Consider the following 12,091-nt stretch of genomic DNA (forward strand, 5'->3'; position numbering starts at 1 on the left):
TGACACTGTGTGAGCCACTCCTAATAGCCTTGCTCTTGATCAAACTACCATTTGTGTTAACATTAATATTACACAGTAAGACTGGACACCCTTTAAGGGCCTTAAGGTACTGGTAGAAGGGTTGTGGTGGCAGTGAAAACTACCTTTAGTCTGGGCAAAAGGGGGCATATCTAGTAAACCTGTACCAGCCTTTCCCAGGTATGTGTGCAGGTGCAAATCAAAAAATCAGAGAGAGAGAGCGTGAGTGAGAGAGAGTGTCAGCTACCTAGGCAAGGACATGAAGCACTGGCTGGACAGAGTGTTGGAGGACTTGGCTTGGAACCCTACGGACTCAACTCTATAGTTGTGCCAGTGAGGAGTCTTATTGGTGATCTGGAAAATAGTAGAGGACCCCGCCCCAGAGTGACTGTGGTCTCTGTGTGCTCTTAAGTGGAACTGTAAGTACATCTGGAAATACTGTGTGCATACTTGTCATCCTCTCACTGAATGCCCCCCCACTGTTGCCAGTGGTGAGGGTTGAGGCTCCTTTATTACTGGTCCAGTGGTGGGGCATTACAGGCACAAGAGAAGATTAAGAAAATAAGCACCAGACCTTATCAACAAAAGACAGCACAGGCTGTGGGGTGGAAAAGTGAGACCGTACAGATGGAAGAATAAATTTAAATCCAAACAGAAAGTAAAGGAAAAGGCCTAGGATGATCAAATGAAAACTCAGAGGTTGGCAATATATTTGTGTGTGTGGGGGGGGGGGTGCAAGGTATGGAAAGGAGGTAGTAAACAGGCTGTGATGAGACGGCAGGAATGTGGATATAGGGACGGAATAGAGTTGAATGAAGTGCTGCAAGAAAGAAAAGTAACAAAATGGGCAAAACAGGAGAGACAAGCAATCAGTGAGGGATTAGAGGAAATAATGCTATAAGGGGTTTGAACAATGCAATTTAACACCTCAAGTACAAGACATTAAAAAAAAGGATTACAGTTAGCCATTTTCAAGTGCTTGTATATATCTTTCTGTGTGGTGAATGGTTGCACCATTTGCTGCAAATAAAAATAACAAAAATTTGGTGCCAGAAAAAAAGCCTCACAAATAAAATAAAGAAATTATATTTTCAGAGCCCCTGGGTTACTTTGAGACATATCAAACCCGCTTCTATTTGCTAAGCATCAGCAAAAAGGGGGAAGTTATCCTCTTGCTGGAGGAATAAAAGGGTCCAGCAAGAGAGACAAAGGAATTAAGCATTACAATATATAGTTACTAACCAGTGGGTTGCAACCAAACAGTTGGCCATGAAGCTTCGATTCCATCCATCTATCCTCAACATCCTTTTTTCCCCCATTTTTGCACATGGGGTCGGGGTGTCACTTTAACAGTGACAATCATCTTGAGCCAAGGTTTATACCACTGGGTGGCTAGCCCTGCCGCTGTAGTTCATCCATACCAGTAACAAATGGTGTGCAGAGTGGAAAAAGTACACCAGTAAAACCAAAATCACCACTCCAATTAGCCAGAAACCAGACTCGATGGTACCAAGTAAAAAATATTTAATTCCACACACAAACAGAATCGGTAATAACACAGTCAAGTGCTTCCGTCATCCAAGACTTCTTCAGAACTGTGTAAAACATTAATACAACTCCTTAAGTAGTTCCTCCCCATTTAACTCACTAATTAAACTTTAAAACCATACACCCTTTAAAAAAAAAATGTGTACATATCTAACTAGGTCTAAAATGCGTAAAACTTTTAACCAAGTACAAAAGTGTTTGGCAAGTACTATAACTTGGTAGCCCTATATTTCAACTCTGGTTTAATACAAATATGGTCATTAATACCAGGGGCTAAAGTGGTGTTCAAACAAACTTGCCATCGCATTTCAGCCCTATCCAGTTTGTTAGTCCAATCACCCCCTCTAGTATCCATGCCTACCACCTCCAAAACACCAAAATGAAAAAAAATGATCAGGGTTGATGTTAATATGCCTGAATAATGAATGCATTATTTTCATCCTTTTTCTTGATACTATATAGGTGCCCGTAAATTCTTCTCCGGAACCTCCTTTCCATTTTACCTATATAGAAATTGTGACAACCCTGACATACAGCAATATAAACTACTCCGTTGGTGTTATAAGATCCTGTGGCTAACCTAACTTCAAAGTCGTTAGAACCTAAACATACAGTGGGGGATGAAATAATGTGTTGACAGTAATCACGTCCCAAATTTTGTAGTTCCCTTCATATACTTATTCTTACTCTCAATTGGGTGTTCTAACAAATTTTTCAAAATTCCTATTAGTCCTGTAGGAGAAAAATGGCACATCACCTAAAACAGCCATCAGCTCTTGGTTGACTTTGAATAAAACCCATTTTTTCTTTATTATTTCTCTAACAGAGTTAGAAGTATCACCAAAAGTCAAAACCATAGAATAAGAAAAGTTGTTGGTTGGTAAATAACTTCAACCTCCTTAATTCTGGCTAACCCCAAGTAAGGGTTTGTATCTATTACCCCATTCACTTGTGACTTGTTCACTGATGGTAACCACAGAATCCAACAGGTACCCCCTGGCTACAAACATTTTGGTCAGTTTTTCCATTTCTAACTTAACTGTGTCAAGGTCAGAGCACATTCTAGCTATACACACCATCTGACCTTTCACTATGTTCCTTTTCACAAAATGGGGGTGACAACTCCGAAACTCAAGGTAATCGTTTGAAAAAGTGGGTTTTCAGTGAACACTAGACCAAAAACACTTCGTATTCGAGTCCTTCCAAATACACACATCCAGGTAGTTTATCCTGGAATTACCACTATTACTAGTAAATTTAAAGTAATCGCAAAGATTGTTAAGAAAGTTAAGAAATTGGTATGTTGGTCCCCTGCTTTCCAAAGAATAAAGAGGTCATCCAAAAACCTAAAATACACCACCCAAAAGTCTTTGAATGGACTTTAAAAATGAATTTCCCAACGGTACACAACTACATTTGCAAACAAGGGTGCACAACTGTTGCCCATTGCTATACCATTTATCTGGTGGAAAAATTCCCCACCAAAACTAAGAAAATTGTTCATCAAAATAATCTCCATTAACACCATAATACAATTAACCATGGTGTTCCCCAGGTTGGTCTCCTCAATTAGTACCTCATGAAAAAATTCCAACCCTAACTCATGGGGTATAGAAGTGAATAAATCCACAGCATCAACTGTGGAAAAATTAACCTCCTCACTATAATGTTCTTCCTTTATCTGACCCAAGAAGCCCCAGGAGTCTCTTAACATGTGGTCAATGTGGGCTAAAGATTTCCTCACCACCAGGTCAACAAAAACCCCTAGTGAGTAGTTAATACTGTTTTGACAGGAGATTATAAGTCGGTATGGGGGTCATAAATATTTTTGTGGGTCTTTGGAATACCGAAGACCACCGGAATTGTTGGATAGTCATTACACAAAAAATGGTAGGTCTCTCCGTTAATAACTCCCTGAAAAAGTGAGTCCCCAAGTGTCATTTTAATTTTCCAAGAAGCAATATTTATTTTGTTTCTAGAAACACAATGGTATTTATTCTCATCTTGTAACATACCAAATATTTTATTGTTATAATCCTCAGTGTTAACAATAATCATCCCCCCACCCTTATCCGGTTTCATAAATCTCAGACTAGACTTAGAAGAACTAAGTAACAGTTCTTTTTCTTTTTTGGTCAAATTAAACTGTTTGTGTCTATGTTGTTTCAACATTTGATGCATCTCCTGGGAACATATTTTGTCAAATGTCCAAATACGAGGGTCAAAACACAGCTTCAGATTTGAGTTATAGGAAAAACCTACGAAAATATTAGAGGGGGGTGACTTGAGGAACACCACTTAAGAACTTGAAGCGAAGTGGATAGTGACACTAAGGGCAAATAAGGGCCATGGATTAAATGAATACATTCCCTTATGGCCTAAGCTGAAATCTAGGCAACTTTGTAGGTGATTTTTATTTATTAGCTTCATACTGAAATGTTTTTAATACATTGTGGTGACTTTTTAGTATTGTGTATAAATTGTTCATATACCTATATATTTTTTGTATATTTTATTTTTAAAGTATTGATATATGTAATATATAGAGATTGAATGTGTTTTTGGGAAGGTATTGGCTGTTCAAGTTATGTGTTTCAAAGGGGGTGTGTATAAAAGAGGGGTATGATTGTTTTATATTATATTAACATCTAATGAAGTGGGGTTGCCCACGAAAATGCTTGTGTTCATTAAAATCTGCTTGTACTGGATCCTGCAGCTGAGTCCTGGTGTTCTTGCTGGAGTTTTGGACATTCATTTTATACAGGACAAGCGACTTTTGGTGGCTGCTCTTTGCTTTGTTAAAACATGAAAGTTACTCAGAAGACATTCCTCTTCATAATGGTCATGTTAATGTTAAATAGATGCAAATGTAATTTTATACTGAACAAGTTATTAGAAAATATGCAACGTTTGTTATTAGAATTACACAAACAGTTATTTCTCTCTCTCTAACAATAGCAGACAGATCCCAACTTTTAGTGTTACTTGTTTGTACAGATGTGATCTATAAGTTGCTGCAAAGCAGTTAATCATATGTCACTTCATTTTTGAGATATCTGCAAAATTATGATTTGTGTACATGCTTGCATACTTAATGAACAAATCAATACAGATATCTGTAAAGCAGTGTTAGACACCAACTATCATTGCACAGTTTTTCCAGCACTGTGTACAGTTTCATCTGATACCACAGAGTACCATTAAACACCTTATTGTACAAATTATGAATATGATTATTAACATAATGTATATTAATTATATATACTTCTGAGAAGTAACAACCAAGTACCCCAGTTGTCTGAGGGACCATTCATCAGCTGTAAAGTTGAGTGGGCATGTGAAATGCTGTTCTACAATGAATCCAGGTGAACATTGCCTGAGATTTATACAAAAATACATTTTGTATTAATAAATACAGATATCTGCAGATCAGCGTAATGCAGACAGGAGGCATCACTGCCAGTTTTTGTAGCATCATACAAGCTTTCAGTTGATACCATGGCGTACCACATAAACACCTTCTGGACTAAATTATGATAATTAATATACAACATATATTCATAACATTTACTCCACATGACGGAGGAGACACTCCTGACTTCTAGGGTGAGTGGGCATGTGAAATACTGTTCCACACTGCATCCCAATGGTCAACGCCAGAAATATTTGATACTTCTCATAGACAAAGTATATATGTGGTGAAGTTAACATGAATATTAATGTGGAACATAATCATAATTTGCAATAAAAAGAAAAATCACACTTTCCTGATTACTGACCACAGTATTTGGGTCAGCAGACCTGACTAGTATATTCAGCTGTACTATGAAATGCTATTTCACCAGGCTACTATGTGGACATTGCCAAGATATTTACATCAAACATGAAAATACATGTAAGTGTCACATTTATTAAGCATAAATATCAGTAAAACAGTGGCAGTTAATCATCAGGTAACATTGAGAAGTGATGTTTGATGTCATGAAGTAACATAAAACTCCTTGTTGGATAAAGTGAAACAACTATTAATATCACAATTATTTATTATTTTTAATTAAAACAAATTACAGTTCATACCAAAGTCCAGCTTTCCACAAGTAAACGCTGACACCACGTAGTAAAAATCAAAATAATACTCTTAACAAAGCAGCAGAAGTAAGATAAAACACAAAAGTTTAATTCCAAGTGGGTGTGCACAAACGGATGAGCGCTTTCACAAATAATGTTTCTTCAGATCCTTCTAGCAACCCCATAAGTATACTCCTTATATAGTTGTTCCAATTAAGTAATTAAATAATTAGTCAACTGGTACTCATCCATTAACATATAGTATAAGTCAAATATCTCTCTCTCTCAAGTCACATTAATAAAGAGAGCATTTCCAAGTGTATATAAAACATATAAAAACGTACATATAAAGTATTAGTTAAAAACTGTGTATACAGGTAATGTGTAAAGAGTAAAGTCAACATCCAGACATATACATTTATGCCTCATAAAATAAACTGAACATCGAAGTTATTATAAACTGCACCAGTATACATATATATATATATATATATATGAAATATATACAATATATAATATGATATGTGCAGTCAATGTCCATATAAATCCTTGTAAATATGTAAAAAGTAATGACAGAGTCATGAGATGCAATTATTTAATATTTCTGCGCTGCCTCAACTTGGGTTTAATGGATGCCCTATCATTTAAGCCATGGCCCCCTGATGCTACAAGATAAATTTTATGAACCTACTTCTATTGATGATGTTCAATCTGTTATTAGATATATCAGTAATACACTTTATGACATATTTAGCAGTAAACTGATAGATAGGGAGCTATATGACTATCTCCCTGTTATACCGGTTATACAAGGTCTCCCTAAAATTCATAAAAATGAAGTGAATCCACCCATGAGACCGATAGTCTCCGGTCGTGGATGGGTCACTGAGCATCTTTCAGTATTTGTAGAGAAACATCTGAGACATATCTTGAATGATAATGTTACAGTGCTAAAGGATTCCAAGCAGTTCTTAATTGACTTGTATGAATGTATTGGCACCTCAGAGATGGTTTGTAATTATATTTTTGTTACATTTGATGTTCAATCCCTGTTCACTGTGATTCCAAATGATTTAGGATTGGACTATATTTCACATTATCTGCAAGCACACAGTACTTATACACCAGTGTTGGTGGATTTAGTGGTACACTTCTTGGAATTGGTTTTGGAAAACAATTTTTTCATGTTTCAGGATTATGTCTATAGGCAAAGAGATGGTGCCAATAGTTATGCCAACATGTTCCTTGCCCATTGGGAGGAACATATTCTGTTTAAAAATGATTTATTCTGTAGACATGTTGTTTTATAGAAGGTTTGTTGATGACCTCTTTGTTCTCTGGAATGGAACAATATCACAGTTGGAGGTAATGTTAGCAACTATGAATAGTTCTTGTCTTCACGATGAACTATTCTACACACAGGATTGAGTTTCTAGATTTATATATTGAGAAATTACCGGACAATCTGATTAATACAGGTGTCCACCGTAAGGCTTGCCATCGTAACTCTTTATTACTAAGGTCAAGCATGCACCCACCCTTCGTGTTTAAGAACATTATGAAAGGGCAGGCTATTAGAGCTTCTAGACTCAATCCAACTGATAGTGGTTTTTCCCAGGAGTTGGTTAATCTTAGAAATAGGCTACTAGCCCGAGGCTATAATAATGATGAGGTCACTTCATATCTAGAAGAGGTAGAGAACCTACGTCTCACAACAGGCCTACCTTATTTTGGACCCAGAAACCAACAGCATGTTTTTCAAGACCGTCCAATATGTACAACTGTCAAATTTTCCACTTATTTCACCTCTGACCTATTTAATGTGAAAGAAATTATCAATAGGCATTGGGATATTCTCCTTGTGGATAATGATTTGAAATACATTGTGGGTGAAACACCCAGTTTCCTTTACAAGAATAAAAATAATCTGAAACGACTATTATGCCATCCCAGATTTGACAAAACTGTGATGAATAATGGTTACACTAAACCATGTAATCATTGTAATTTTTGTTCATATATAGACAGTAGCAATGTCTTTATACATCCAGATGAACATGTCACATTCTCTATCAGGGCAGATGCCAACTGTATGACACCAAATGTAGTGTACTTAGCTACCTGCCAAGCCTGCCCGAGTTTCTATGTTGGGAAAACTAACCGTCCATTAAGAGACAGAATGAGGGAACATGTTTATCATATTAGAAAAGGTACTCCCAACAATGCTCTTGCAAGACATGTGTCTTCTAATAATGAAAATCACACCTTCCTATTTAAGGTACTAGAGATCATCAATGTTAATATAAGAGGGGGTGATATCATGAACCACACTGAAGCAAAGGAGACTGATTGGATTATTACACTCAAGGCAGATAGGGGCCATGGCTTAAATGATAGGGCATCCATTAAACCCAAGTTGAGGAAATATTAAATAATTGCATCTCATGACTCTGTCATTTTTATATGGACATTGACTGCACATATCATATTATATATTGTATATATTTTATATATATATATGTATGTATACTGGTGCAGTTTATAATAAGATGTTCAGTTTATTTTATGAGGCATAAATGTATATGTCTGGATGTTGACTTCACTCTTTACACATTACCTGTATACACAGTTTTTAACTAATACTTTATATGTTTTATATACACTTGGAAATGCTCTCTTTATTAATGTGACTTGAGAGAGAGATATATATTTGTTTATATGTTAATGGATGAGTACCAGTTGACTAATTATTTAATTACTTAATTGGAACTACTATATAAGGAGTATACTTATGGGGTTGCTAGAAGGATCTGAAGAAACATTATTTGTGACTTGGAATTAAACTTATTTTGTTAAAAGTATTAAATTACAGTTCATGCTTACTGAGCATCTAATTTCTGTCTCAAGACAGGAAGACTTTAATAAAATTTAAGTGCAGTTCAACTAGCTTATATAACAAAAGGCTACAGAAACACACTCTTGTATTCAACTACACACACAGATTTATACACATACATACATATAAAAACACACATGCTTACATATACATAAATACGTACACGCAAATACACCTATATAAATACGTACATAAGAATTAGATGCACCTGCATATAACTACGCACCCCACATACATACGCATGTAGTTAAACACACCCACATCTACATATATTATTTATTTTTCATTTATGATCAAGTCAACTGAACTATGGACAGATTTTAAATATTAGGTACTTAAAAAATGCTGGCAAAACAGGATTTGCGTTAACAGGGTCATCTAAAGCATATGAAGTCAGAAACTCAAATGACTGTCATAAAAAACAAAGCACTGACCAAAAAAAACAAAACAGAAAAAAAAAACACAAAACCTAAACAACCTGCCAGAACACATATTTTACAAGAAACAGGTGTATAACCCTTCATTGACAAATCACAACATTGACCGGCAAGTGATCAACAAATGGTATTCTATCACTAGTCAACTGAGAAAATTTTCAGCATGCACCCCCCATCCTCTGTTAATTATATATACCAACTCAGAGACTTATTTACTTACTGACATTTGATTACTGGGAAAGTCCGACTAGGTAGAAGACCATTTTCAGCAGAGGCCCAGTGAGAAAAGCTCCAAATTAGAAAATATTGTAAGAACAATAATTCTCCAATCTTCAAAAATTAAACAAAAACATCTGCAGTTTAAATAATTATAACAAATTAAACATAACATAAAAATATTGTCATATACTTTGCATTGATACTTAACCAATCATTTAATATTTGAGAAATTTTAGACAGTTTGTTAGAGAAATTAAAAGGTAAGTTAGTGTAATACAAATAGGAATTGCAATATGAAGTAAGGGAAAAACAGGCTTATAGTATATTTAGAGACAAAGTCAGAGAAGAGAATTAAGACAGCAGTAAGGAAGTAAGCAAAGAAGGGATAGTAAGGAGGTATAAGGATAGCCCACCTAATCATGAAGGGATTCACATCTAGATCAGGGGAGGTCATCGTGCCTCTTTACTCATCCCTCATCAGGCCCATAATTGAGTATAATGCCCCTTTTGGGATGTACCTTACCAGACACCTGCAGCAACTGGAAAGACCCCAAAAGTACCTCATCAAGAGGATCAAAGGGCTCAAACAGATGCCATATGCTGCCCGGTTAAAGAAACTCCAGCTCTACTCAGTGGCATACCGCCTGCTCAGAGGCGATCTGTGCCTGACGTATAAAGCCATGTCCAACCCGGAATTAATGGACATGCTGCACCTCAGAAAATCCAAATCCCATCAAGCTACGCGCTCGAGAAACTTGAACCTCAGCACTGAAATAAATAGGACATGCTGGAGGGACAGATTCATAACCCAGAGGCTCCCTTCACTCTGGAATAAAATCCCAGTCCAGGTTAGGCAGAGTCCTTCATTGACTCTCTTCAAGAAGAATCTTGATGAGTGGATGGGAGATAGTAGGTTTACCCTGGGTATCACTTCTGCGTCACTGTTATCAGAGGCACAGTATACTAACCTCAAAAAAGAGCATAGCAAAATTCATTTAAAATGGGTGGCGAAAGCCAAACACACTCTGGCTAGGCTTATAAATGCCCTAGGGCAGATAGCCTAGTATGAACCTATGAAAGAAAAGATTGCAATACAGTGGGTAAAAACAGCAAATTTCCTGAGCCCCTCTGAACCACAATCGGCGATTGTTTACTTTAGAACACACCATCATACTTCATGTAGGTGTGGGCAGTGCTGACTTGACTGACACCCCAATGGGACTGTCAGTTAACAGCTGAGCACCCTTAAAGCTTTGTCCTAAAAATGGTTAAAGTATAAAAAACTGAAATGCTAATGTCGGGTATTACTAGCTTAACGTTAGTGAAATATGCTACAGCGCAAGCAAGGGGGGGGGGGCTGCCACCCCTCCTGCTACACACAACTGTTTAAGTGCTTTTCAGTTCGTTTGAGCGGGAGGTGGGGGTGGAAGCCCCCTGTCAGAAGAATTACTATTTTTAATCTCCTCTTAAGAGTAACTTGATTCACCTGAACATTTCTTGAAAAATAACAAATATAACAACATACATATAACGTCAGTCCATATCACACTGGGGGTGGTTCTGGCTATTGAGCATACTGGTGTGTCCTAATGTAAACAATCATGGCGCAATCACACACAGAAAAAAAAAACTTGGTAAATGCAATCAGCTGTAATGGCTTTTTTTCTCTTTTCGACAATTGATACTTTGACCAGTTCTCTGTACACCAATTTTGCAAGAAACAGACCAAAAATAAAAGACCCAAGCTAGCTCTCAATGAATCATGGGCAGAAATAGCAAGAGAGAAGTTTAATATCTTAGTACTACTAACTTGAGACACTGACATAATAAGAAGATCTGAATTAATATCAATTTTCTGAAGTAAAACAAGTCTATAACTCTAAATATTGTCATTATCTAGTCACCCAGTGGTGTAAACCTTGGCTCTAGATGACTGTCAATGTTGAAGTGACACTATGACTTCCATGTGCAAAAATGGGAAAAGGGGCTGTGGATGGATTTATCAACTGTAATTCACCACCTTTTCTTCAAAAGTCACCATTTTAAGAAATGATTAAGAGGAACAGAGCTAAAATTTAAGTTGAAAAAAAAAATCAGACAAATACAAGAACTAGCATCTCTCCATACCTTTCAACCAACCACTTAGCTCAATAAATCTGGACAAAGCTTAAAATGGGCTGACAAAGGCCAGAAAAATAGGGGCAGATTTTAAATATTTTTCTTATAAACTTAGAAGATTGCTAAAATAACAGAATTTGTGTTAGTTTGTCTCTTCTGGTGGATATGAAGTCTGTAATTCAAATGTATGTCATTATTAAGTGACTTCAATCTTCAGTCACTTGCCAGAAAGAAAAACACATTTTATGAGGAACGTATCAAGTGCATGCTGCAAAATCTGGACAGTTGAGAGGTATTTGCATCTATCTCTCTCGCACACACTGCAATTAACCTCTCGCCCCAAGAATCAAGATCAGGAAAAGATTTTAAAAAGCTGGCGTGTTAGCAACCCACACACACATTTCTAATGAATTAAATGAACGAGCAGTAATGTTCACCTACTCTCCCTTCGACGATAACTCAACGGATTTCCTTGAGAATTGTGAAGATCAGGAACAATTACCAAGTACTCTGAGGCACTTCAAAATAATTTAACGTGTTTTACACCAACCCATAGTAACATAAGACATGGGAAACTGTAATGCCTAGCATTACTGACTAACTGTGTTACTCAAACATTTAACAACAAAAAAAAACAACTTTTAGACTAGACAGAGAGGTAAAATCAGCATGCTTCTAAGAACATCAAAAGAATAGAAAACGAAACTTCACAGCTTAAAAGTAAAGGACGCAGAAACTACATGAATGGCCAACAAGCAGGAAGCTTGCATAGACATCCGTTTTACGT

General features: G+C 36.5%; 1 protein-coding gene across 2 annotated transcripts in view; it reads right to left on the reverse strand.

Moving 5' to 3' along the window:
• LYAR (Ly1 antibody reactive) overlaps positions 1-12,060 on the reverse strand; it is a 458,582-nt gene extending 446,522 nt beyond the window's left edge. Inside the window, exon 1 of one of the 2 annotated variants that reach the window (XM_044062603.1) lies at positions 11,746-12,060. The gene's annotated coding sequence lies outside the window, so the exon portion shown is untranslated. Of the gene's footprint in view, positions 1-11,741 lie in introns of both variants that reach the window. The other variant, XM_044062604.1, reaches the window with a different exon arrangement.
• Between the last annotated feature and the right edge of the window lie 31 nt (positions 12,061-12,091).

Source organism: Protopterus annectens, chromosome 2.part1 (genome assembly GCF_019279795.1).
Source record: "Protopterus annectens isolate FY-2018-M chromosome 2.part1, PAN1.0, whole genome shotgun sequence".
In the NCBI taxonomy this organism is placed as follows: Eukaryota; Metazoa; Chordata; order Ceratodontiformes; family Protopteridae; genus Protopterus; species Protopterus annectens.